Raw genomic sequence first — 7,465 nt, forward strand, 5'->3', positions numbered from 1 at the left:
AAACCTGCAGTCACGCCGGCCCTTTGCAGATAAGACTGGACAGCCCTGATGAGGCTTTATTGGAATGACTGTGTTGTAGTTCAGTAAGTGTTTATGTTCAGTTTGAATGGAGGTCATAATCTCTTTCTCTCTCATTCACTCTATATCACTCCATTCTCTGTTTATCCGCATCTTTGTTTGTTTGTTGGTTGGTGTAGGTCCATTACGGACCCGGTGGAAGCTCGGCGGTTCTGTGAGGAACACGAGTGTCCGAGTAACTGGAAAGACGCAAATGGAGAAAACTGCTGCATTCACCATGCTAACATACACTCCTGCCCTATGGGTTACATGGTAACTTCACTTACATATTTAAATCAGTTGTTCATTAATAAAATGCAGTACAAAGAGATGTGATTTTTTACCTCATGAACATCAGTGTTTTTTTGTAAATATACAATTATTCTGAAACTGATCACTGCAAAACATTCCAAAAAGGTTGGGACAGGAGTCATTTAAGACTAGGAATGTTGTTAAATGTTCAAATACATTTTAAAAGAAGCAGTTTAATCATGCTTGGATATAAAAGGAGCATCCAGGAAAAGAAGAGTCCTTTATGAGTGAAAATGAGTCAAGACTCACCACTTATAGACAAATAGTCCAACTGTTTAAGAACAACATTCCTCATCCAAGGATTGCATGGATTTTGGGTATTTCTCCCACTACAGTGCATAATTCAATCAACAGAGTCAGGAAATCTGGAAAAATCTCTGTGCATAAAGGGCAGAAAACAGCAACAGCAAGAATGTCTGTGAACTTGGACCCCTCAGACGGCATGCATTAAAAACAGCATCCGTTGTGGCATCCACAAGTCTAAGTGAAGTCTGTACTACACACAGTGGAAGTCATGTATATTAACAAAATCTAGAAATGCCGCCGACTTCTCTGGGCTCAAGCTTATCTGAAATGGACCGATGCTCAACAGAAACGTGTACTGTGTTCTGATGAAACTTTCAGATTGTTTATGGAAAGAATGGACACTGTGTTCTCTGAGCTAAAGAAGTAAAGCACCATCCAGACTGTTACCAGCATAAAGTTCAAAATCCACAGTCTATCTTGGTATGTAGGTATGTTACTGGGTAATTTATACACGTGTGAAAGAACCTTTTTCACTGAACACATTTTGAAACAACATATGCTGCCTTTTAGACGCTGTCTTTTTCAGGGACATCCATGCTTATTTCAACATGACAACATCAACCTGCACATGTCAACAGCATGATAACAAAGGCCCTGTATGGTTGCGCAGCTGAAGACTTGTATAACTGGAGAATGGCAAAAAAAATTCTGCCAAAAAAGTTCAGACAGGAGCATGTTGTTGGAATTAGTTTTTCGTTTCATGAAAACAATTAATAAATAAACTAATCAAGGCTTACTGTTTTTTCTCTGTTTTTTAATATACTGTTCCAACTCTTTTGAAACTGAGGTTCGTAATGATTCTCTTTCTCTCTCTCTCTCTCTCTCTCTCTCTCTCTCTCTCTATCTCTCTCTCTCTCTTGCTATAGAAAGCAGCTGAAGAGAGGATCTGTGGTCCCTGGATTCCAGATGATGGCCGAATCTTCACACACACCATCTCTACATCTGGAAAAATGACCCAGACAAACTGGACCGCCAAGGTGTGTATCCAACACACCAATTTACAGCCAACCAAATAAAGACCGTAGCTAGATATATAGGAATATACATTTAATAAGTTCAGTAGAAAAGTGTTGAATTGGTTTTACTTCATTAAAATGTGTGTTTTTTTTTCTATGATAAGATAAGATAATCCTTTATTAGTCCCACAAGAGGGAAATTCACAGTACTACAGCACATAGGGAGAGCAAGGCACTCAAGAAAGGAAGTAACAAGAACAGAATCAACAAACAAGGGGGCAGTTGGGGGCTGGAGGTTAGGGAACCTGCCTTGTGACTGGAAGGCCTCCGGTTTGATCCCCTGAGCTGACAGGACATGACTGAAGTGCCCTTGAGCAAGGTACCCAACCCCAAACTGCTTCCCAGGCACTGCAGATAGGCCTGCCCACCTCTCTGGGCAAGTGTGCTCACTGCCCCTTAGTGTGTGTGCGTTCACTAGTGTGTATGTGGGTGTTTCACTGCATGGATGGGTTAAATGCAGAGGTGAGTTTCTTTGTTGTGGGATTAATAAAGGGTCACTTAACCCTGTTAATTTTTTAATATGGTTACAGTTTGTCACATAAACTCTAACTTTCCGAAAATTAACAGTATAAACATAACAATATAAACATTATAAATAGAAAAGCAAAAACATCTTTACACTATAAGAATATTTTGCACATATTGCTATACTAGTATAATAGTATTGATTATATTGCACATGGGTGTGGTGATGAATTCACAGGTCTGTCTTAAATTACTTTACTTTTGTAATAATTGTGTTGATGTAATATATTTTTTTTATTGTCCTCTCCCCTAATTAAAATTCCATTTCCCATGCTGCTTTGCTCCTATATATGTGCATGTGTAGGTGGTGCTGTTCCATGAGGGTTTGACGTCCCTGATTGCTCACATTCGTGTGGGGAACATGCAGGTGGCTCTGGAGGCCAAAAGCACCGTCCTGCCCACTATCAGTACTGTACCCAGTCTCTTATCTCATTTTTTTTAGTTTTAAACCATTATTTCCTCAGTCTTATTACACACACATTTGGCTTATTATTCATGGAAATGGTGCAGACTGGCTGAGTTATTCTGAAATGATGGTCAGAGGTGTGTGGAGTATCCTAAACCCATCATCCTGTAAGTGTAACAATGACTGCTGTAAAAGTAAACAGACCTTTCCACAAAACAATTTAAATGGACATTCAAATTACTACTTAAGTACTGACAAACTTGTAGAACTGCAGTGGAACTTCTTAGTCCATTCAGCATTTATCAGCATTGAAACTCATGTCTGTACGACTCTAAAATGGAAGTGAATAAAATGTGGATTGCTTTCCTCATTGCTTCCTTCCATTTTTTTCTTTCCTTCTGGGGGTCAGACACCACCAAACTCCCCCACAGCTCAGTACATATACTCACTGTACTAGAAGTTCAATAGCCAAATGTATTTACATAGTAAAAGAAACAAGGACACGTGTCAATGGTGTGAAGCACCGCTCTTATAAAGTTACTTGAGTGCTAGTAGATTCCTCTTGTGGAGAATCTTCATCCTGCTAAACATGAGTGAGTGAGTGAGTGAGTGAGTGAGTGTGTGAGTTACAAACCAGGACGTGTTTTGAATCTACAAAAACAAATGTGAGCCTATTTTGGTGATTCTAATTATGCACGGAAGTCATATAAATAACACGTTTTATCCCATAAGAAGGTGTGTTTGAAGTAAGTTTTATAATTATATGGACACTAATTGAGCTGTGTGTGTTTATAGTGTGTGGGGACGGTGTTTGTGAGGTAGAGGAGAGCTGTTTTAAGTGTCCAGCGGACTGTGGCGACTGCCCTCTCAGTTCTTCAGTCCGGGCCGCCATCGGCCTCACTGTGACCACCATCATCATCAGCTTCTTCATCACTGCTATGGTGAGTTCAGTATACACAAGTATTGTATGCAAACATTTCTATACAGACTATAAATATACTCACAAATACACTACACATATTCTCACATACATATATGTATGTATATATACACATTTATACACACGGATGGTCACCGATATTACAGACTCACAGTGCTGCGTGTGCTGTTGTTCCTCTGTCTGTAGTGGTTTAGGTACCAGAAACAGAAGCTGCTGTGGGACGAGAGCTGGATCATAGACTTCAGCCAGATTAAACAAGGTGTGTGTGTGTGTGTGTGTGTGTGTGTGTGTGTGTTGATGTATGTTTTTTGTGTAAAAACTCTTAATTTTGTAGTACCACCAGAGGCAAACAGGCCACAAGACCAAAAATATGTTCCTGAAGCCCTCATGGTTTTATTTTTCTGAACTGAAAGATCAAAAACGTATATTTTCCCAAGATTAGGATTAGGTTTAAGATTAAAATTAAGATCAGAAAACTGACATATAGATGCTTCCATATATATTTTTCATGTTTTACATAAGTGTACACATCCTCTACAGAGAGCACACTTCTGTACATATAAGTACATAATCACTGTTTATTGCTTAATTTAACACTTGGGGGAAAAGTAACACATGAAATGTGGCCTGTGCAAAAGTTATGGCACATTTTATATGTTTTATTTTTTCCAATACATCAAACTTATCATATAAATAGAAACGGTGCACTAAAAATGCCATATTTAAGTGTTCTCTGTGGAGGATGTGTTAAGAAGTCTTCACTTAGAAAATCAAATAAACATGGAACTTGACTCAGGGTGTTCATTTGCATATATATAACCATCTACAAAACTAGTACATTTTGTATTCATATAATACATATTAGATATTACATATTCTAATCACATATAGGTACAAAAGCAAGTGTGTGTGTGTGTGTGTGTCTGTGTGTGTCTGTGTACACACTGCACTTTTTATGTATTTCTTTTCTCATCCTTACCTATCTATCTATCTATCTATCTATCTATCTATCTATCTGTCCATCTGTCCATCTGTCTATCTAGACTACATTGCTCGGGCAGCTATGGGCAGTATAATCAGTGTTCCAGCAGCCAACAGTGACTCTAATGCCAGCTGTGTGACGGCTCTCAGCTCCTGTACCGGCATGCCCACCTCCCGAAAACAGCTCTACACACACACCGGCATCTAGTGAGCGCACACACACACAGACACACACACACACACACACATGTATGAACACTTATAGACTTCTATATTCATTCATGCTGTTTTAAAAGACTTTTAACACATTAAGACTTTTCATGTTTCACTCACACATATTTACAGACATACACACCTATGTGTCCACACAAAAGAACATACGTTCAATCCCTGTCTGTTTCCCAACTTTTCAGTGATGGACGAACTGTGGCCATCAAGAAGATCAAAACAAAGACATTTTCTCTCTCAAAAACCATCCGGCAGGAAGTAAAGCAAGTCAGGTATGACATCAGCACTCAAACCCAGTGTCATTATAAGAAAATTAGCTATGGAGGATTAAAGCTAATTTCCTGGGAAACCTGTGTAATAATATCGAAGTTTTATTGCAGCCAGGTTGACTCGTTTTTAAAGTTAAAATATTGAAATATTTAGCATTAAGGGTCTCAAAGAAGTATCAAATTAAACCAAATGATGTTGATGTTGTTGTGACTGTAATTTACGTTGTAAGTTTTGTAAGTTACGTTGTAATGTAAGTTTTGGTGGTGATTCTGGCAGAGAGCTGGACCATCCCAACCTGTGTAAGTTCTTTGGAGGTTGTGTGGAGGTCCCCTGATGTTGCTATAGTGACAGAGTACTGTCCTAAAGGCAGCCTGAATGATGTGCTACTCAATGATGAGATCCCACTGAACTGGGGCTTCAGGTACACACACACACACACACACACACACACGCTACATATGTATAAATACTTATATGTAATAATGTGTGCCGTATGCATCATTAACTGTATTTCAAAGTATATATATGTAATAATATGTCCAATATGTATTATAAGTATGCAAGTATTTATATGTAATAATACATCTGTGCAATAATAATATGTCCTGTGGACTGCCACCCACTCAACAGTTAATTTCTAGGTTATTACAGTTCAGTATAATTTACAATTATCAGAATTTGACTCACTGAGATTATAGTAAAAGTGTGGCGTTATTCGTTATTTGCAGGTTCTCATTTGCTACAGATATAGCGCGAGGGATGTCTTACCTCCACCAGCACAAAATCTGTCACGGACGCCTCAAATCAGCCAACTGTGTCATTGATGACCGCTGGGTGTGCAAAATCACAGGTGCAGTTCAGCGTATAAATATTCAACATCAATACGTATGTGTGTGTATATATACATTTATATATATATATATATATATATATATATACACATATATATACACACATATAAATTCTGGTTCCATTGACTTACATATAAGGTAGCTTGAATTGCTTGCTTTATGTGTGTGTGTGTGTGTGTGTGTGTGTGTGTGTGTCTGTGTGTGTGTGTGTGTGTGTGTGTGTGTGTGTGTGTGTGTGTTAGATTATTGTCTGTGGGTGTATCGGCGAGAGGACTGTGCTGAACCCCTCACCACCTACCAGCTCAGACTGAAGGAGGTCTACACTCCACCTGAGGCCCAGAACGGCAGCTCCGAGCCCACCCTCGCAGGAGACGTCTTCAGGTACACATACAAGTGTGAAATACAGTGTCTGTGTACTCTTAGAAAATTAAATAACACCGTTTATCTACGTATAATTAGTAAATAAACAGGGTACGTGTGGCTGTGAATTGCAGCAACTCCTGTGTTCCATCCCACCAGCAGAACACATGATTTACTTAACCAAGGTTTAATTAAACTGATTTAACCTAAAGAAGGTAAGTTAAAGTTAAGTTAAACTAATTTAATTGAATGAAGCATTGGACTAATTTATCATAGTGAAGGGTTGATAAACAGATTTAACTAAAAAAAAAAGTATTGACTAAACTGGTTTAACTTAACATAATGTTGATTAAACTAATTAACAAAGGTTTGATTAAACAGATTTGCCATAATGAAGGATTGATTAACCTGGTTTAACTTAATGAAGGATATTTTATTTATTCAATGAAGGATTGATTAAGCACATTTCATTTAAAGAAGAATTGATTAAACAGAATTAACTTAAAGAAGCATTGATTAACCTAATTAAACTTAACAAAGGGTTGACTAAACTGATTTAATATAATAATTAGTTGATTTAATCAGTGTTTATTATAATCAAGCTTGATTTGTATTAAGGCATTTATTTGTCCATGGAAATAAATGCTTATTTCCCAGATAAATAACTGTAAGTATAATTTTCTGAGGTGGTCTAGGAATTGTGGACTTCACCTGCATGTATATCTGTGTAAAACAAACAATCAGCCCTCTCAGTACTGCAGTAAACAGGAGACATGCTGATGACTAATAATCCTGCTCTCATCTGTTCAGTTACTCCATCATTCTGCTGGAGATCGCCACGAGGAACGACCCAGTTCCAGTAAGTGTGTGACCCTGCGTGTGTCTGTGTGTGTCTGTGTCTGTGTGTGTGTGTGTGTGTGTCTGTGTGTGTCTGTGTGTGTGTGTGTGTGTGTGTCTGTATGTGCGTGTATGTGTGTGTGTGTGTGTGTGTGTGTGTGTGTGTGTGTGTGTCTGTATGTGCGTGTATGTGTGTGTGTGTGTGTGTGTCTGTATGTGCGTGTATGTGTGTGTGTGTGTGTGTGTGTGTGTGTGTGTGTCTGTATGTGCGTGTATGTGTGTGTGTGTGTGTGTGTGTGCAATTTTAAAATATGTAAATTAACAATGAAAAAAAATGATGGCTCTCAAAACACGTTCCACTCTCTCTCTCTCTCTC

The sequence above is a fragment of the Colossoma macropomum genome, unplaced genomic scaffold (assembly GCF_904425465.1).
Source record: "Colossoma macropomum unplaced genomic scaffold, Colossoma_macropomum, whole genome shotgun sequence".
NCBI classification, from domain to species: domain Eukaryota; kingdom Metazoa; phylum Chordata; class Actinopteri; order Characiformes; family Serrasalmidae; genus Colossoma; species Colossoma macropomum.